Here is a 21,725-nt window from a genome sequence, read left to right as displayed (position 1 = left end):
GGCTACAAGAATCAGTAGAGCACATTTAAGTGCAAAATTAGTTGGTGGCCATTACAAAATTTTCTTATTTCTGGGTCGCACTGATTTTTTTATAATTTTTACTTTTGATTTCCTCATATGTTTTGCTAGATAGGAGAGATGTCTATTGACAGGTCACTCAAATAAATCGAATTCGTTTTACATTTTTTTCACACCCTTGAAGGAGGGTGGACTGGAGAAGGGTGGGGTGGTTTGTACAGGGTGGGGATTTATGGTTTGGAGAGTTATGGTGTGGAGAGTTATGGTGTGGGGAGTTATGGTGTAGGGGTTGTTGTTGGTCCTTCGTGCAAACCTAACACCCCCCAATCCCTAGAGGAGGGCAGTCAATTTAAAAGCAAGAGGGTAGACATGAGCTCCGAGCTTCAGCTGGATGTTCCTACAACAAGTAAATTCGTATCAGCATCTACAAATGTCTGAGTTGCGATTATGTTTCAGGAGCTACACTCTTTTTTTAAAAGAACAATTTATAAAAAACAAAATTGGTCAAAAGTTAATATCAAATTAAGAACAAGCTGAGGGTGAACTACTGTAAAATGCAATTTTGAACAACGCTTTATCTCAAAAACGAGGATTTTTAGTCGTTTGTGGTCACACTTGTCGGCAAACAAAGGTTGTTTCACTCACTTTGTGAAACAACCTTCATTTAAAAATGAGGCCTGAACACCTCCCTAGAGCGAAAAAGCTAGCAATCGCACTGCTTACATATTAATCCAGCCTCAGAATTTCGAAAAAATTAAGAACAATTAGCCTGAACTTAAATCTACTGGTTCTTATAAAGAAAGAGTGTAGTATAAAGGTAAACCTTATATACCTAATATTTCCAAAACGAAGTTTATACTGCAAAAACTGCCAAATATTGTGCAGAATAGGAAACTTGGCCCCTTTTCTACGACGTACTCAGTTAGAAAGAGGGCATCAGCGTGCTGGTAACTGGTGTTCATTGGTTGGCTTTTTTCCCCTCCTGTGTCTCTCGGTATATCAGTATCTTCAACTGAAGGAACCAGCCTTCATATCCAATTTGGCACCTGAAAATGAATGACGTGCTATAATTATACAGTTTTTGTATCAATTTTATGATATTTTTAATATCAAAACTTCAACAATACAACAAAAGAAAGAATATCTTTCCCTTCCACTTTATTAAAAATGTAAAATTACAAGCAAGGTAGAAATTGAAAGTAGAACAACCTATATTTCAAAAATTTAGGCATAAAACAAAATAGAAATGAGTTGAAATCAAACAATAACAGGGAACAGGGGGAGCAAAAAGATGGCTATGACTCTTATATTGATAGAGCTGAAAAACCAAAATAGAGGTTCTGATTTAAGTCGCAAAAACCTTTTACTAAAAAAGTTCAAATTTGTGGGCTATTATTTCTTGACTTTGAAAAAGAGGAGTATGGAGAGAGAGTAAAAAAAACAGTAACTGATCAACATGAAAACAAAGCAAAAAGGAGATTAAATTACAGAAAAAATAAGAAAATATAATAAATAAGAAAATAACCTTTTGAAACCAGGGTTTGAATTAAGATCCTTGATAATTTTCAACTACGAAAAAAAGGGCTGGGGAGAGAGAGAGATTGATAAAGATAGTAATTGAACAACATTGAAATAAATCAAAAAGAAAAAAAATTGCAGAAAGATAAACAAGTGTTGTTTATATTTAGAAAAAGAACGTTCCAAAACCATGGCTTGAATAAGGTGGTTTGTTTATTTTTAACTAAGAAAAATATAGGGGTAGGGTGAGAAAGATAAAGATAGTTATTGATAAACATGGAAACAAAGCTTAAAGGAAATTAATTTCCAGAAAGATAAACAAGTGTTTTTTATATTTACAAAAGTAACGTTCCAAAAGCATGGCTTGAATAAGGTGGCTTGTGATATTCTATCTAAGAAAAATAGAGGGGTAGGGTGAGAGAGATAAAGATAGTAATTGATCAACATGAAACAAAATCAAAAAGGATATAAAATTCCAGAAGGATGAACAAGTGTTTTTTATATTTACAAAAATAACGTTCAAAAACCATGGCTTGAATAAGGAGGCTTGTGAATTTCTATCTAAGGAAAATATAGGGGTACGGTGAGAAAGATAAAGATAGTTTTTTATGAACATGAAACAAAATCAAAAAGGAAATAAAATTCCAGAAAGATAAACAAGTGTTTTTTATATTTACAAAAATAATTTTCAAAAACGATGGCTTGAATAAGGTGGCTTGTGAATTTCTAACTAAGAAAAATATAGGGGTAGGTGGAGAGGGATAAAGATAGTTATTGATGAACATGAAACAAATTAAAAAGGAAATTAAATTGCAGTAAGATAAACAAGTAATTTTTATATTTTTAAAAAATAATGTTCAAAAACGATGGCTTGAATAAGGTGGCTTGTGAATTTCTAACTAAGAAAAATATAGGGGTAGGTTGAGAGAGATAAAGAGAGTTATTGATGAACATGAAACAAATTAAAAAGGAAATTAAATTGCAGTAAGATAAACAAGTAATTTTTATATTTACAAAAATAACGTTCAAATACCACGGCTTGAGTAAGATGGTTTGTAAGTTTTTAACTAAGAAAAATATAGGGGTAGGCTGAGAGAGATAAAGATAGCGATTGATAAACATGAAACAAAATCAAAAAGGAAATTAAATTGCAGTAAGATAAACAAGTAATTTTTATATTTACAAAAATAACGTTCAAATACCATGGCTTGAGTAAGATGGTTTGTTAATTTTTAACTAAGAAAAATATAGGGGTAGGCTGAGAGAGATAAAGATAGCGATTGATAAACATGAAACAAAATCAAAAAGGAAATTAATTTCCAGAAAGATAAACAAGTAATTTTTATATTTACAAAAATAACGTTCAAAAACCATGGCTTGAATAAGGTGGTTTGTTAATTTTTAACTAAGAAAAATATAGGGGTAGGGAGAGAGAGATAAAGATAGTTATTGATGAACATGGAAACAAAGCTTAAAGGAAATTAATTTCCAGAAAGATAAACAAGTGTTTTTTATATTTACAAAAGTAACGTTCCAAAAGCATGGCTTGAATAAGGTGGCTTGTGAATTTCTATCTAAGAAAAATAGAAGGGGTAGGGTGAGAGAGATAAAGATAGTTATTGATGAACATGGAAACAAAGCTTAAAGGAAATTAATTTCCAAAAAAATAAACAAGTGTTTTTTATATTTACAAAAGTAACGTTCCAAAAGCATGGCTTGAATAAGGTGGCTTGTGATATTCTATCTAAGAAAAATAGAGGGGTAGGGTGAGAGAGATAAAGATAGTAATTGATCAACATGAAACAAAATCAAAAAGGATATAAAATTCCAGAAGGATGAACAAGTGTTTTTTATATTTACAAAAATAACGTTCAAAAACCATGGCTTGAATAAGGAGGCTTGTGAATTTCTATCTAAGAAAAATATAGGGGTAGGGTGAGAAAGATAAAGATAGTTTTTTATGAACATGAAACAAAATCAAAAAGGAAATAAAATTCCAGAAAGATAAACAAGTGTTTCTTATATTTACAAAAATAATGTTCAAAAACGATGGCTTGAATAAGGTGGCTTGTGAATTTCTAACTAAGAAAAATATAGGGGTAGGTTGAGAGAGATAAAGATAGTTATTGATGAACATGAAACAAATTAAAAAAGGATATAAAATTCCAGAAAGATAAACAAGTGTTTTTTATATTTACAAAAATAACGTTCAAAAACCATGGCTTGAATAAGGTGGCTTGTTAATTTCTAACTAAGAAAAATAGAGGGGTAGCGTGAGAGAGATAAATATAGTAATTGATCAACATGAAACAAAATAAAAAAGGATATAAAATTCCAGAAGGACAAACAAGTGTTTTTTATATTTACAAAAATAACGTTCAAAAACCATGGCTTGAATAAGGTGGCTTGTGAATTTTTAACTAAGAAAAATATAGGGGTAGGGTGAGAGAGATAAAGATAGTTATTTATGAACATGAAACAAATTAAAAAAAGATATAAAATTCCAGAAAGATAAACAAGTGTTTTTTATATTTACAAAAATAACGTTCAAAAACCATGGCTTGAATAAGGTGGCTTGTGAATTTTTAACTAAGAAAAATATAGGGGTAGGGTGAGAGAGATAAAGATAGTTATTGATGAACATGAAACAAATTAAAAAAGGATATAAAATTCCAGAAAGATAAGGTGGCTTGTGAATTTCTAACTAAGAAAAATATAGGGGTAGGATGAAAGAGATAAAGATAGCAATTGATGAACATGAAACAAAATCAAAAAGGAAATAAAATTCCAGAAAGATAAACAAGTGTTTTTTATATTTACAAAAATAACGTTCAAAAACCATGGCTTGAATAAGGTGGCTTGTTAATTTCTAACTAAGAAAAATAGAGGGGTAGGCTGAGAAAGATAAATATAGTAATTGATCAACATGAAACAAAATCAAAAAGGATATAAAATTCCAGAAGGATAAACAAGTGTTTTTTATATTTACAAAAATAACGTTCAAAAACCATGGCTTGAATGAGGTGGCTTGTGAATTTCTAACTAAGAAAAATAGAGTGGTAGGGTGAGAGAGATAAAGATAGTTATTGATGAACATGGAAACAAAGCTTAAAGGAAATTAATTTCCAAAAAGATAAACAAGTTTTTTTTTATATTTACAAAAATAACGTTCAAAAACGATGGCTTGAATAAGGTGGCTTGTTAATTTCTAACTAAGAAAAATAGAGGGGTAGGCTGAGAGAGATAAATATAGTAATTGATCAACATGAAACAAAATCAAAAAGGATATAAAATTCCAGAAGGATAAACAAGTGTTTTTTATATTTACAAAAATAACGTTCAAAAACCATGGCTTGAATGAGGTGGCTTGTGAATTTCTAACTAAGAAAAATAGAGTGGTAGGGTGAGAGAGATAAAGATAGTTATTGATGAACATGGAAACAAAGCTTAAAGGAAATTAATTTCCAAAAAGATAAACAAGTTTTTTTTTATATTTACAAAAATAACGTTCAAAAACGATGGCTTGAATAAGGTGGCTTGTGAATTTCTAACTAAGAAAAAAGGAGTGGTAGGGTGAGAGAGATAAAGATAGTTATTGATGAACATGGAAACAAAGCTTAAAAGAAATTAATTTCCAAAAAGATAAACAAGTTTTTTTTTATATTTACAAAAATAACGTTCAAAAACCATGGCTTGAATAAGGAGGCTTGTGAATTTCTAACTAAGAAAAATATAGGGGTAGGGTGAGAGAGATAAAGATAGTTTTTTATGAACATGAAACAAAATCAAAAAGGAAATAAAATTCCAGAAAGATAAACAAGTGTTTTTTATATTTACAAAAATAATGTTCAAAAACGATGGCTTGAATAAGGTGGCTTGTGAATTTTTCAACTAAGAAAAATATAGGGGTAGGTTGAGAGAGATAAAGATAGTTATTGATGAACATGAAACAAATTAAAAAAGGAAATTAATTTCTAGAAAGATAAACAAGTGTTTTTTATATTTACAAAAGTAACGTTCCAAAAGCATGGCTTGAATAAGGTGGCTTGTGAATTTCTATCTAAGAAAAATAGAGGGGTAGGGGGAGAGAGATAAAGATAGTTATTGATGAACATGGAAACAAAGCTTAAAGGAAATTAATTTCCAAAAAAATAAACAAGTGTTTTTTATATTTACAAAAGTAACGTTCCAAAAGCATGGCTTGAATAAGGTGGCTTGTGATATTCTATCTAAGAAAAATAGAGGGGTAGGGTGAGAGAGATAAAGATAGTAATTGATCAACATGAAACAAAATCAAAAAGGATATAAAATTCCAGAAGGATGAACAAGTGTTTTTTATATTTACAAAAATAACGTTCAAAAACCATGGCTTGAATAAGGAGGCTTGTGAATTTCTATCTAAGAAAAATATAGGGGTAGGGTGAGAAAGATAAAGATAGTTTTTTATGAACATGAAACAAAATCAAAAAGGAAATAAAATTCCAGAAAGATAAACAAGTGTTTCTTATATTTACAAAAATAATGTTCAAAAACGATGGCTTGAATAAGGTGGCTTGTGAATTTCTAACTAAGAAAAATATAGGGGTAGGTTGAGAGAGATAAAGATAGTTATTGATGAACATGAAACAAATTAAAAAAGGATATAAAATTCCAGAAAGATAAACAAGTGTTTTTTATATTTACAAAAATAACGTTCAAAAACCATGGCTTGAATAAGGTGGCTTGTTAATTTCTAACTAAGAAAAATAGAGGGGTAGCGTGAGAGAGATAAATATAGTAATTGATCAACATGAAACAAAATAAAAAAGGATATAAAATTCCAGAAGGACAAACAAGTGTTTTTTATATTTACAAAAATAACGTTCAAAAACCATGGCTTGAATAAGGTGGCTTGTGAATTTTTAACTAAGAAAAATATAGGGGTAGGGTGAGAGAGATAAAGATAGTTATTTATGAACATGAAACAAATTAAAAAAAGATATAAAATTCCAGAAAGATAAACAAGTGTTTTTTATATTTACAAAAATAACGTTCAAAAACCATGGCTTGAATAAGGTGGCTTGTGAATTTTTAACTAAGAAAAATATAGGGGTAGGGTGAGAGAGATAAAGATAGTTATTGATGAACATGAAACAAATTAAAAAAGGATATAAAATTCCAGAAAGATAAGGTGGCTTGTGAATTTCTAACTAAGAAAAATATAGGGGTAGGATGAAAGAGATAAAGATAGCAATTGATGAACATGAAACAAAATCAAAAAGGAAATAAAATTCCAGAAAGATAAACAAGTGTTTTTTATATTTACAAAAATAACGTTCAAAAACCATGGCTTGAATAAGGTGGCTTGTTAATTTCTAACTAAGAAAAATAGAGGGGTAGGCTGAGAGAGATAAATATAGTAATTGATCAACATGAAACAAAATCAAAAAGGATATAAAATTCCAGAAGGATAAACAAGTGTTTTTTATATTTACAAAAATAACGTTCAAAAACCATGGCTTGAATGAGGTGGCTTGTGAATTTCTAACTAAGAAAAATAGAGTGGTAGGGTGAGAGAGATAAAGATAGTTATTGATGAACATGGAAACAAAGCTTAAAGGAAATTAATTTCCAAAAAGATAAACAAGTTTTTTTTTATATTTACAAAAATAACGTTCAAAAACGATGGCTTGAATAAGGTGGCTTGTTAATTTCTAACTAAGAAAAATAGAGGGGTAGGCTGAGAGAGATAAATATAGTAATTGATCAACATGAAACAAAATCAAAAAGGATATAAAATTCCAGAAGGATAAACAAGTGTTTTTTATATTTACAAAAATAACGTTCAAAAACCATGGCTTGAATGAGGTGGCTTGTGAATTTCTAACTAAGAAAAATAGAGTGGTAGGGTGAGAGAGATAAAGATAGTTATTGATGAACATGGAAACAAAGCTTAAAGGAAATTAATTTCCAAAAAGATAAACAAGTTTTTTTTTATATTTACAAAAATAACGTTCAAAAACGATGGCTTGAATAAGGTGGCTTGTGAATTTCTAACTAAGAAAAAAGGAGTGGTAGGGTGAGAGAGATAAAGATAGTTATTGATGAACATGGAAACAAAGCTTAAAAGAAATTAATTTCCAAAAAGATAAACAAGTTTTTTTTTATATTTACAAAAATAACGTTCAAAAACCATGGCTTGAATAAGGAGGCTTGTGAATTTCTAACTAAGAAAAATATAGGGGTAGGGTGAGAGAGATAAAGATAGTTTTTTATGAACATGAAACAAAATCAAAAAGGAAATAAAATTCCAGAAGGATAAACAAGTGTTTTTTATATTTACAAAAATAACGTTCAAAAACCATGGCTTGAATGAGGTGGCTTGTGAATTTCTAACTAAGAAAAATAGAGTGGTAGGGTGAGAGAGATAAAGATAGTTATTGATGAACATGGAAACAAAGCTTAAAGGAAATTAATTTCCAAAAAGATAAACAAGTTTTTTTTTATATTTACAAAAATAACGTTCAAAAACGATGGCTTGAATAAGGTGGCTTGTGAATTTCTAACTAAGAAAAAAGGAGTGGTAGGGTGAGAGAGATAAAGATAGTTATTGATGAACATGGAAACAAAGCTTAAAAGAAATTAATTTCCAAAAAGATAAACAAGTTTTTTTTTATATTTACAAAAATAACGTTCAAAAACCATGGCTTGAATAAGGAGGCTTGTGAATTTCTAACTAAGAAAAATATAGGGGTAGGGTGAGAGAGATAAAGATAGTTTTTTATGAACATGAAACAAAATCAAAAAGGAAATAAAATTCCAGAAAGATAAACAAGTGTTTTTTATATTTACAAAAATAATGTTCAAAAACGATGGCTTGAATAAGGTGGCTTGTGAATTTTTCAACTAAGAAAAATATAGGGGTAGGTTGAGAGAGATAAAGATAGTTATTGATGAACATGAAACAAATTAAAAAAGGAAATTAATTTCTAGAAAGATAAACAAGTGTTTTTTATATTTACAAAAGTAACGTTCCAAAAGCATGGCTTGAATAAGGTGGCTTGTGAATTTCTATCTAAGAAAAATAGAGGGGTAGGGGGAGAGAGATAAAGATAGTTATTGATGAACATGGAAACAAAGCTTAAAGGAAATTAATTTCCAAAAAAATAAACAAGTGTTTTTTATATTTACAAAAGTAACGTTCCAAAAGCATGGCTTGAATAAGGTGGCTTGTGATATTCTATCTAAGAAAAATAGAGGGGTAGGGTGAGAGAGATAAAGATAGTAATTGATCAACATGAAACAAAATCAAAAAGGATATAAAATTCCAGAAGGATGAACAAGTGTTTTTTATATTTACAAAAATAACGTTCAAAAACCATGGCTTGAATAAGGAGGCTTGTGAATTTCTATCTAAGAAAAATATAGGGGTAGGGTGAGAAAGATAAAGATAGTTTTTTATGAACATGAAACAAAATCAAAAAGGAAATAAAATTCCAGAAAGATAAACAAGTGTTTCTTATATTTACAAAAATAATGTTCAAAAACGATGGCTTGAATAAGGTGGCTTGTGAATTTCTAACTAAGAAAAATATAGGGGTAGGTTGAGAGAGATAAAGATAGTTATTGATGAACATGAAACAAATTAAAAAAGGATATAAAATTCCAGAAAGATAAACAAGTGTTTTTTATATTTACAAAAATAACGTTCAAAAACCATGGCTTGAATAAGGTGGCTTGTTAATTTCTAACTAAGAAAAATAGAGGGGTAGCGTGAGAGAGATAAATATAGTAATTGATCAACATGAAACAAAATAAAAAAGGATATAAAATTCCAGAAGGACAAACAAGTGTTTTTTATATTTACAAAAATAACGTTCAAAAACCATGGCTTGAATAAGGTGGCTTGTGAATTTTTAACTAAGAAAAATATAGGGGTAGGGTGAGAGAGATAAAGATAGTTATTTATGAACATGAAACAAATTAAAAAAAGATATAAAATTCCAGAAAGATAAACAAGTGTTTTTTATATTTACAAAAATAACGTTCAAAAACCATGGCTTGAATAAGGTGGCTTGTGAATTTTTAACTAAGAAAAATATAGGGGTAGGGTGAGAGAGATAAAGATAGTTATTGATGAACATGAAACAAATTAAAAAAGGATATAAAATTCCAGAAAGATAAGGTGGCTTGTGAATTTCTAACTAAGAAAAATATAGGGGTAGGATGAAAGAGATAAAGATAGCAATTGATGAACATGAAACAAAATCAAAAAGGAAATAAAATTCCAGAAAGATAAACAAGTGTTTTTTATATTTACAAAAATAACGTTCAAAAACCATGGCTTGAATAAGGTGGCTTGTTAATTTCTAACTAAGAAAAATAGAGGGGTAGGCTGAGAGAGATAAATATAGTAATTGATCAACATGAAACAAAATCAAAAAGGATATAAAATTCCAGAAGGATAAACAAGTGTTTTTTATATTTACAAAAATAACGTTCAAAAACCATGGCTTGAATGAGGTGGCTTGTGAATTTCTAACTAAGAAAAATAGAGTGGTAGGGTGAGAGAGATAAAGATAGTTATTGATGAACATGGAAACAAAGCTTAAAGGAAATTAATTTCCAAAAAGATAAACAAGTTTTTTTTTATATTTACAAAAATAACGTTCAAAAACGATGGCTTGAATAAGGTGGCTTGTTAATTTCTAACTAAGAAAAATAGAGGGGTAGGCTGAGAGAGATAAATATAGTAATTGATCAACATGAAACAAAATCAAAAAGGATATAAAATTCCAGAAGGATAAACAAGTGTTTTTTATATTTACAAAAATAACGTTCAAAAACCATGGCTTGAATGAGGTGGCTTGTGAATTTCTAACTAAGAAAAATAGAGTGGTAGGGTGAGAGAGATAAAGATAGTTATTGATGAACATGGAAACAAAGCTTAAAGGAAATTAATTTCCAAAAAGATAAACAAGTTTTTTTTTATATTTACAAAAATAACGTTCAAAAACGATGGCTTGAATAAGGTGGCTTGTGAATTTCTAACTAAGAAAAAAGGAGTGGTAGGGTGAGAGAGATAAAGATAGTTATTGATGAACATGGAAACAAAGCTTAAAAGAAATTAATTTCCAAAAAGATAAACAAGTTTTTTTTTATATTTACAAAAATAACGTTCAAAAACCATGGCTTGAATAAGGAGGCTTGTGAATTTCTAACTAAGAAAAATATAGGGGTAGGGTGAGAGAGATAAAGATAGTTATTGATGAACATGAAACAAATTAAAAAAGGATATAAAATTCCAGAAAGATAAGGTGGCTTGTGAATTTCTAACTAAGAAAAATATAGGGGTAGGATGAAAGAGATAAAGATAGCAATTGATGAACATGAAACAAAATCAAAAAGGAAATAAAATTCCAGAAAGATAAACAAGTGTTTTTTATATTTACAAAAATAACGTTCAAAAACCATGGCTTGAATAAGGTGGCTTGTTAATTTCTAACTAAGAAAAATAGAGGGGTAGGCTGAGAGAGATAAATATAGTAATTGATCAACATGAAACAAAATCAAAAAGGATATAAAATTCCAGAAGGATAAACAAGTGTTTTTTATATTTACAAAAATAACGTTCAAAAACCATGGCTTGAATGAGGTGGCTTGTGAATTTCTAACTAAGAAAAATAGAGTGGTAGGGTGAGAGAGATAAAGATAGTTATTGATGAACATGGAAACAAAGCTTAAAGGAAATTAATTTCCAAAAAGATAAACAAGTTTTTTTTTATATTTACAAAAATAACGTTCAAAAACGATGGCTTGAATAAGGTGGCTTGTGAATTTCTAACTAAGAAAAATAGAGTGGTAGGGTGAGAGAGATAAAGATAGTTATTGATGAACATGGAAACAAAGCTTAAAGGAAATTAATTTCCAAAAAGATAAACAAGTTTTTTTTTATATTTACAAAAAAAACGTTCAAAAACCATGGCTTGAATAAGGAGGCTTGTGAATTTCTAACTAAGAAAAATATAGGGGTAGGGTGAGAGAGATAAAGATAGTTTTTTATGAACATGAAACAAAATCAAAAAGGAAATAAAATTCCAGAAAGATAAACAAGTGTTTTTTATATTTACAAAAATAATGTTCAAAAACGATGGCTTGAATAAGGTGGCTTGTGAATTTTTCAACTAAGAAAAATATAGGGGTAGGTTGAGAGAGATAAAGATAGTTATTGATGAACATGAAACAAATTAAAAAAGGAAATTAATTTCTAGAAAGATAAACAAGTGTTTTTTATATTTACAAAAGTAACGTTCCAAAAGCATGGCTTGAATAAGGTGGCTTGTGAATTTCTATCTAAGAAAAATAGAGGGGTAGGGGGAGAGAGATAAAGATAGTTATTGATGAACATGGAAACAAAGCTTAAAGGAAAGTAATTTCTAGAAAGATAAACAAGTTTTTTTTATATTTACTAAAGTAACGTTCCAAAACCATGGCTTGAATAAGGTGGCTTGTGAATTTCTAACTAAGAAAAATATAGGGGTAGGGGGAGAGAGATAAAAATAGTTATTGATGAACATGAAACAAACTCAAAAAGGATATTAAATTCCAGAAAAATAAACAAGTGTTTTTTATATTTACAAAAGTAACGTTAAAAAACCATGCCTTGAATAAGGTGGCTTCTTAATTTTTAACTAAGAAAAATATAGGGGTAGGGTGAGAGAGATAAAAATAGCAATTGATCAACATGAAACAAAATCAAAAAGGATATAAAATTCCAGAAAGATAAACAAGTGTTTTTTATATTTGCAAAAATAACGTTCAAAAACCATGGCTTGAATAAGGTGGCTTGTGAATTTCTAACTAAGAAAAATATAGGGGCAGGGTGAGAGAGATAAAGATAGTTATTGATGAACATGGAAACAAAGCTTAAAGGAAATTAATTTCCAGAAAGATAAACAAGTGTTTTTCATATTTACAAAAGTAACGTTCCAAAACCATGCCTTGAATAAGGTGGCTTGTTAATTTCTAACTAAGAAAAATATAGGGGTACGGTGAGAGAGATAAAGATAGTTATTGATGAACATGGAAACAAAGCTTAAAGGAAATTAATTTCCAGAAAGATAAACAAGTGTTTTTCATATTTACAAAAGTAACGTTCCAAAACCATGCCTTGAATAAGGTGGCTTGTTAATTTCTAACTAAGAAAAATATAGGGGTACGGTGAGAGAGATAAAGATAGTTATTGTTGAACATGGAAACAAAGCTTAAAGGAAATTAAATTGCAGAAAGAAGAAAAAGAGTTTCACATGAAAAAGAAAATAATCTTTTTAAACCACGGTTTGAATTAAGATGCTTTATAATTTTCAAAAAAGAAGAAATAGGGCTGGGGAGAGAGAGAAAGATCAAAATAGTATTTGATCTATATGGAAATAAATCAAAAAGGAAATTAAAATCCAGAAAGATAAACAAGTGTTTTTTATAGTTACAGAAAGAACGTTCCAAAACCATGGCTTGAATAAGGTGGTTGGTTAATTTTTAACTAAGAAAAATATAGGGGTAGGGTGAGAGAGAGATAAAGATAGTTATTGATGAACATGGAAACAAAGCTTAAAGGAAATTATTTTCTAAAAAGTAGAAAATGAGTTTCGTGTATTAAAAAGAACTGTTAATTTTATGAATTAGGAGGCTTGCTAATTTTAACTAGAAAAGAAAGCGGTAAAAATTAAGAGATAAAGATAAAAATTGTTCATTACGGAAACAAATCAAAATGGAATTTATTATGGAGAAAGAAGAAAATGAGTTTCTTATATTGAATGAAAAACGTTGGAAAGCCTCCGTTTGATAAGGGGGCTTTTAAAGTTTAAAATGTCGAAAAAATATTGGTATAGAGAGAGAGTGAAAATAATAGTAATTGATCAACATGGAAACAAATCAAAAAGAAAATTAAATTGCAGAAATAAAAAAAATTGATTTTATATTTAAAAAAAAGGATTTTCTAACAACCACAGATTGGTGAGATAGAGGTTTTTGTAAAGAAATATAAATTGGAATTTATCATTAGGAAAGTAATGATCTGTATATTTTAAAAAAAACCTAAAACTTTGAGTTGAATAAAGGTTTTATTTTTCCATGTGAAAAACAAAGGGGTATGAAGAGAGAGTTAAAGATTGCACCTGATCATAAGGAAAGTGATGAAAATAAAGTTTTAGTGAGGTGAAAAAAGCTTTTTATATTTCAAAACAAAAGACGTAGATCTTTGAGTCGAATGAAGGTTTCATTTAATTTGTATAAAGAGAGGAGGTATATAGAGAGACGTAAAGAAAGTTGTTGATCATAACGGAGGCAATAAAAAAAATTAGTAAGGTGAAAGGAAGAGTTGCTGATAGCCTGAAAAAAAAACTTTCTTAAGGTCTTAAACGGTTAAGTTATTGAGTTAAAACAATTAAGTTATCCAACAGCAAAAAAAGTTTATTAACTTTGATTACAGCTAGCCAACAGTGGAAAAAATGAAAAATATCCAATCGATAAAAACATTTAAGAAATTGATAAAAATTTGTGATCTTTGAAAAAAAAATTTAATAAAAATTATCCAACCGGGAAATAATTAATTAAAAATGAAAAAACTCAGCAATCGATGAAAAAATTAAAAAAATCAATCGCAATTTGTAAATCATGAAAAAAGTAAGTAAAATTAGCAAAAAGATATCAGTGCGTGAAAAAAATTGAAAATAAAAAAAATCATCCAACCATAAAAAATATTTAAAAAAATAATAAGAATTGCCAAATCGTAAAAACATGAAAAAAATTTGAAAAGATTTGAAAAAAAAATTAAAAAAAAGGCCAACCGTGAAAAAAATTAAAAAAAAAATAATAGAAATTAGCCAAGCATGAATAAAAGCAAAAAAATTGGTAAAATTAGACAACTGTGGAACAGATAAAGAGATCATCTTACCGTGAACAAAAGTCAATAAAATGAACAAAATTAATCCAACCTTGAACAAGGTTTAAGAAAGTGCTAAAAATTAGTAAAGTGTGTAAAAAATGAAAAATAGCAAAAAAAAGCCATCCTTGAAAGGAAATTAAAGAAAACTAAAATTTTTTCCAACTATGAATCAAATTAAAAAACTTTAAGAAAACTACACAGCCGTTGAAAAATTTCAAAATATTGAAAAAAAAATTGCCAACCGGGGAAAAAATTCAAATAAAATTAATACAAATTACTCAAGTATGAATAAAAACAAATAAAATTGGTAAAATTAGCAAATCGTATAATTGATAAAGAAACGATCTTACAGTAAAAAATATTTAATAAAATTAACAAAAATAATCCAACCTCGAACAAGGCTTAAAAAAAAACTGGAAACATGTAAAGCGTGTAAAAAAAAAAAATTTTAAAAATTAGCTATCCTTGAAAGGGAATTAAAAAAACTAAAGAATTAGCCAACTATGAGAAAAAATTAATAAACTTTATAAAAATTAGCCAACCGTGAAATAGATAAAGAAACAATCTTCCAGTAAAAATTTTTTAATAAAATTGACAAAAATAATCCAACCTCGAACAAGGCTTAAAAAAATACTGGAAACAATTAAAGCGTGTAAAAATAAAAAAATTGTAAAAATTAGCTATCCTTGAAAGGGAATTAAAAAAACTAAAGAATTAGCCAACTATGAGAAAAAATTAATAAACTTTATAAAAATTAGCCAACCGTGAAATAGATAAAGAAACAATCTTCCAGTAAAAAATATTTAATAAAATTAACAAAAATAATCCAACCTCGAACTTCGCTTAAAAAATACTGGAAACAAGTAAAGCGTGTAAAAATAAAAAATTGTAAAAATTAGCTATCCTTGAAAGGAAATTAAAAAACTAAAGAATTAGCCAACTATGCGGAAAAGTTATTCAACTTTATAAAACTTAGCCAACCGTGAAATAGATAAAGAAACAATCTTAGAGGAAAAAATATTTAATAAAATCAACAAAAATAATCCAACCTCGAACTTGGCTTAAAAAAATATTGGAAACAAGTAAAGCGTGTAAAAATAAAAAATTTTAAAAATTAGCTATCCTTGAAAGGAAATTAAAAAAACTAAAGAATTAGCCAACTATGAGAAAAAATTATTAAACTTTATAAAACTTAGCCAACCGTGAAATAGATAAAGAAAGAATCTTACAGTAAAAAATATTTAATAAAATTAACAAAAATAATCCAACCTTGAACAAAGTTTAAGAAAATACTAAAAGTTCGTAAAGCGTGGAAAATAAAAGAAATAATTAGACTAAAATGAAAAAAGTATCCACCAGTGCATAAAAATAAAAATAATTAAACCGAGTTCACCCAAGAAAATTTAGCAAAAATCGGCTAACCGCGAAAAAATGAAAAAGTTATCAATCTGTGAAAAATTTGATAAAAATTAGTTAATCGAAAAGAATTAAAAAAATTAAGTAAAAAACTATTAAATAAAAATATTAATTTAATAAGATTAGCCAACTACGAATAAAATTAAATTAAATCCAATAAAAATTGGCAAACTGTGAAAACTCAAATAATTTAGTAAAACGTAGTTAACTCTGAAACAAATAAGAAAACTAAAATAAAAATTTCAAACCATGAAAGATTGTAAAAAACCTATTGAATTTTGAAATATCATCAAACTGCAAAGAAAATCAAAATATCAATAAAAATTTGCCAACTGTGAAGGAAACAAAAAATTTTAAAAAATTAATCATTTGCTAGAAAATCAAATAAAGCTAAAAAAATTATCTAACCGTGAAAGAGAATTCAAAAGCTAATAAAATTAACTCGACCGTGAAAAATAAGTAAATATATAAATCAAGAAAAATATTCAAATTTAAATCAAATTAATGAAAAGTATCCAACTGTGACAAAAACAAACTAATCAAAAATTTAGCTAACAGTGCAAAAAATTGATAAGTAGTATTCATCCATGAAGACAAAATAACAAAAATTGATTTACCATAAAAGAATCGAATGAAATTGATAAAAACTAGCCAAACGTGACAAAATAAAAGCAAATTAATGAAAACCTTCCAACTGTAAAGAAAATCGAGTAAAGCTACCAAAAATTGAATAACGGTGAAGAAAATGAAATAAAATTGATAAAGAGTATCCACCTGTGAACAGATTTTAATAATAAGTAACAAAAACTAGGCAACCGTAAATGGATAGAAAATTGTTAGAAAAAATCCAGCCACGAAAGAGCTAATTAAAAATAATCATTTTTAGCCAAATAATTAGCCAAAAAAAAAAGATTAAAAAAACTCTTGAAAAAAAATTGAAAAACTTAATAAAAATTAGCCAACCTTGAAAAATATTAAAAAATCATTAAACCATGAAAAAAAAACATAAAGAACAATAAAAATTATCAAACAATGAAAGTTTTTAAAAGAATTGATGAAAATTAGCCAATCGTGAAAAAATAAACACTTGCTAAAAAAAGTTATCCAATCGTGAAAATTTCAAATAAAGTTACAAAATTTAGCCAACCATGAAAAAATGTATCAAAAATTATCCAACCATGAAAAATAAATTAAAATGATTAGAATAAGCCATCCATGAGAAACAGATATCGACTTTACAAAAATTAGTTAACCATACAAAAATGGTAAAAATAATAAACTGTGAAAAAATTGAATAAAAGTTTTAAAAAAATCCAACCGTGTCAAAAATTAAATAAAATTAAAAACAACTCGGCAAATGTGAGAAAAAAACAAGGAACAATAAAAAAGCTATTGCAAAATATACTAATTTTCACGGTAAGGGGAGACAATAGATGGACAGCCATTGTATTTAAGCGTCATTCAATGTGTATATAGCGTATTCCAAAGGACGGTGGTTTTATCTCTACGACAACTTTGTAGCAACTTTAACTTGTTGAGTTGATATGCAAATATTTTTTGTGCAAAGAATTTTTAAAGAAAAATAGGCAAGCTCGCGAATATTCAACAACTTATGATAATCTAATTATAAAACTGGGAAAATGTTCATAACTATGAAGAAGTATAGACAATTGAGTATTCTGGCCGTATATTGTATAAGTAGGCTTTCTCTGTCTCCAAAAGCCCTTCTCTTAAACCATAAAGCTAAATGCACGATTCTTATTCTTAAATGCACGACAGCCCTGATTATTAGAAGCAGGGTTACGAAAATTAATTAATCACATTTAGGGTAAGGAAAAAACTAGGGTAGATCAATTGGACACAAAAAATACTTAAGGCACTTTTTTAATTTTTCCTTAAAGAAAAATATTATTCAAACTTTGAGAAGTTACATTCTTAGGCAAATAAAGCGAATATAGTCTTAAAGTTATTGAAGCAAAGGTCATAGCAGTTCAATAAGACGTATCACAGACCAGTGCCAATTGAGAGGGAGGTAGCTGTAGGAAAAGCCAGGCCTTAGAGCCCTCGTGACCTCAGTTTTGGAAATATAGCTCAATCTAGTCGAATCACGAAGCTCGTGAGAAGATGCTCATCTGAAGCCAAGCAATATGGGGCTTAGGAACGAAAAAATCATTATGTAAATTCTCCATGCAGCTTTGGTGATATACCGTAAACCCTCTAATTAGCCCTCTTGGGACTTACCAATTTTAGGCACTATTTAGATGAGAGCTGATTCAAGGGGGCTCATTTGACGGGGAAGGGGGCCTAAAACACCTATCTACATGTTTCTATGGAAAAGCTCGTTTTGTAGCTTTCCCACAACTTTAAAGTTCCTCCAATTTGCAATTTTAATTTATAACTGTTTTCAGATGTTAAATCAAAGTATAAATCAAAGCAAAAAGCATAGCTTAGTGCAAAATAATGATATATTCATTGTCTTCGGCGTTCTCTTCATTAATGTCTCGCCTATCTTAGTTTTTAGCATCATCAATCATGGCTTAAAAATTGTCTTTTCTTTCTGTTGTATCTCAATAAAGCCCTAATGGGGCATTTATAAACGCAAAAATTGGCGTGTTAGGTTGGGGGTTTATTCAAGGGTGGGGCACGTTGAAAAATTTTGTTTCTAAGGAGTGGGTGTATTCGGAAAGGACATAGACGAGGGGGGCCATTCGAGGATAAATACACAGTACACAACTCTGAGAATGATACATAAACATTTGATTTCCAGCATTGTATAGTCTCCATATAGCATATATAGCATTTTATATAATATTCTATATAACTTGCGTGTCGAACAATATAATGTGACAATATAACTTGAAATTCCCTCTTAATTTTCTCGAATAACTTTACCTTAATGTCAAGTGATACTTTACAGTCCCTTTCAAATTCAATACAAATTTATATTTTAACATGATAAAGAACCACCAAGAGTAAAGAAACTCCTAAAAGCTTCCGTTTTGCATGTCATTTTGGAGTCAGTTTTTTCCCAATTAATAATTAGCGATAAGTCAACAAGAATTAGCAATAAAAGGGATATACTCTCTGAAAATTGAATATTGCCCAAAAACTGTTTGTTTAAAGAAATACTGCATAAATTCTTGAAACTGATTGTAGATTAAACAAAATAAGTAAGTCCCTGGATATCTTGGACATTCACTATATTGGGGGGCAAAAGTACGGTATCCCTTGAACATTCTCAATAGATTTGCTAGAAAAAAACTTTGCTTAAGACCCCGGAAAAATTGGAATTTCACTATCTGGGACTGGTTTTGTTCCTATTCATTTGAAAACTTCGTCAAGTGAGTCATTTGGGATCAAATTCCTAGAAAAATTTATTTCCCATCGATAATTTCCTGCAAAATATATTGAACTTGGGCTTATCCTAGATAATGAATACCTGCAAAACGTGTATATATTATCTCATCAAAAACTAATTTTCTGGAGGTTTGAAAAGTGTGCATTGTATTTCTTTTTTCCTGAATTCAGATAATCCCTCGCTGAATGCGATATTTCCATATTTTAATTCTTTTACTAACTTAATAGAATGTGTAATTAGCTGGCACAATCGTTAAATGAGTAAGACTTTCTTTCTCCCCCCTGCTTGAGATCGCGCTAACGGGAGTATACTGTAATCGGTCTCACAGCCCTGACAATACTGTGTTACAGGCAGATATGGCAAAACCAAGAAAACGTTCCTTTATATGACTAACGTCTAACGTTACAAAATTCTAAGGCTGTTTATACTCTTTGTAATGAGGTTAGGAAGAGACATTGAGGTTATGCAGTACTTTGCACATATAAATAGCTGATACTTGATAAAACCAGTATACCTTTTATCCTTAAAGACTTAGTGTCATCCTAATATCAGATTTAGAGGTGTCGTGGCAACAGGCATAACCTTTTAATGGAGCATTAACAGACCAGGAAAAGCAAAAGTGAGCATAATATATTTTATACTAGAAATAGCTCTTGCTAGTACTGCCCGCAAACAATTAGTTCCTTGATAATGATTGTTTTGAAAATTTAGGTCAGGATATTCGAAGAAGACACCATCTTGGGTTTTCACAATTTTATAAAAACAGCTGCTCTAGTTGATGCTAAACTATTCTTTTTATCAAGAATTTTTTGTGTTCAGTTTGCCTTTGATTTAAGTCCAACGCCATTTTGAAAATCATGAAGTTTTTCTAGGGTTTGACATTTATTTTTCGTTTTCGTGAAGCAAAGACGTATGAAAATGGACACGTGATAGAACGGGTACAGCTAAAATAGATTGCGATAGATGATTCGTACAGCGATGTACAGGCGATAATCACGACAATCATAACTTTTGCTCGTACGGTGTCGAGTTTTTGGGAGAAAGGTGTGGCATTCGACTGGTTTTGATTCCCAAAACTTCGAATCAAAACTTCCATCCATTGCGGAGAACCGAGCTGTGATGCAGCACCGTTTTCGTGCAAAAAAAACCGAAGGCCTTTAACAGAGTCTTGGCAGAGCAACGCTCCGAAGATAATTCCCTTCCGCACAAAGAGGTGGCGGTTAACGACCTCCTCGACAAAGCCGATTGATTGACAATAAAATTGATTGACAGTTGTCATGGCAGCAGAAAAGTGACAAAATCTGCTGAAAAAGTGCTGACATTATGAACTGAAGCTTCCATATGCTACTTATACGCGGGGCAGACTATAAGCCCTTCACTCGCGCGCTATCGCGCGCGAGTTGCGGGCAATAAAAACACAGGATAAAAGAACACCAAGGCTCGATTACATACGTATAAGATTGGAACATGTCAAGCCTCTAGTAGAAATTTAGATAAAAAAACAAATTTTTTTTATTGACAAAGCAGTGGATACTTTATCTGCTTGTCAACCGTGCAAGGAGATATGTTAATGTAGAAATTTATTGCATGTTAATGTAGAAAAATCAATAGAAAACACAAGGACGCCAAATTTTCTCCAAAATAAGAACATCAAGACTTGGCTGAAGTTATTTGGTTCATATAATAAAACAATATAATACGTATCGTGCACTTGCACTTTAAAATTTCGATCCAGTGCACCAAATAATGCCTAGAAATCTACAACGATCTTGGTATAAACAAGGAAGTGGGTTTTCTCTTTCGGGCGGAAACTTAATAAATAAACCCGGGTTAAGACTCATTCCGATCTCGACGTAGTAAGCACAAAACACCCATTTCTCATCAATTTCTAATTACAATTCTGATTCAAAAAAGTTTGGAGTTTACAATGGAACACATGCACTAGAAATAAGATATTGGGATAAACAAAAAAACTGATACAGGCCTACTACCGTCTTAACGAGATTATATTTGTGCTGAGATGCTCATCGACATGAAAGAATTATGATACACATTAAGGAAACATCTAAACTTTTGATTTCATGGAAGAATCATGCAAAAAATTGTGTTCTTACCTTATCAAATCAGTTATTGATCCATGTGGGTGCACAACGTTGATGCGCCATTTTGATTTTGGAGAACTGATACGCATTCTGGGATGGCTAGGCGCCTTCGCAACTGCAGTTATTACTTTTGTGAGAGCTACAAAGGCGGTAGCTTTCAAAGAGAAAAATAATTTGATTTAACGTGCGTTTTAGCTCAAATACTGTTGATTTTATGAAATAGTTTTATCAATAGTGTCGCAGGTCACAATTAACAGTTGGTGTGAGGGTTAAAAATGATAAAACCATTAGAGTAAAAGTTCAAGCAGAGCAAAAATCATAAAAATTACACGGTCTTTGTAGCTGGAAAGAACCATTTTTGTGACATCTGAGCTCTCATAATATGTAAACA

The 21,725-nt window shown here is 29.5% G+C and overlaps 1 long non-coding RNA gene across 1 annotated transcript; it reads right to left on the bottom strand.

The window, feature by feature from the left end:
* Positions 1–276: 276 nt before the first annotated feature.
* LOC148958949 (uncharacterized) lies at positions 277–21,642 on the bottom strand. The gene is made up of 2 exons (XR_016144198.1): positions 21,347–21,642; positions 277–1,064 (listed from the first exon to the last, which is right to left on the bottom strand). It is a non-coding gene; the product is annotated as an uncharacterized LOC148958949 (long non-coding RNA).
* Positions 21,643–21,725: the final 83 nt, after the last annotated feature.

This window comes from Rhopilema esculentum, chromosome 11 (assembly GCF_057945365.1).
Source record: "Rhopilema esculentum isolate cy_ngs chromosome 11, ASM5794536v1, whole genome shotgun sequence".
NCBI classification, from domain to species: domain Eukaryota; kingdom Metazoa; phylum Cnidaria; class Scyphozoa; order Rhizostomeae; family Rhizostomatidae; genus Rhopilema; species Rhopilema esculentum.
The sequence above is the reverse complement of the archived record's forward strand: the minus strand, read 5'-3'. Positions and strand labels throughout refer to the sequence as shown.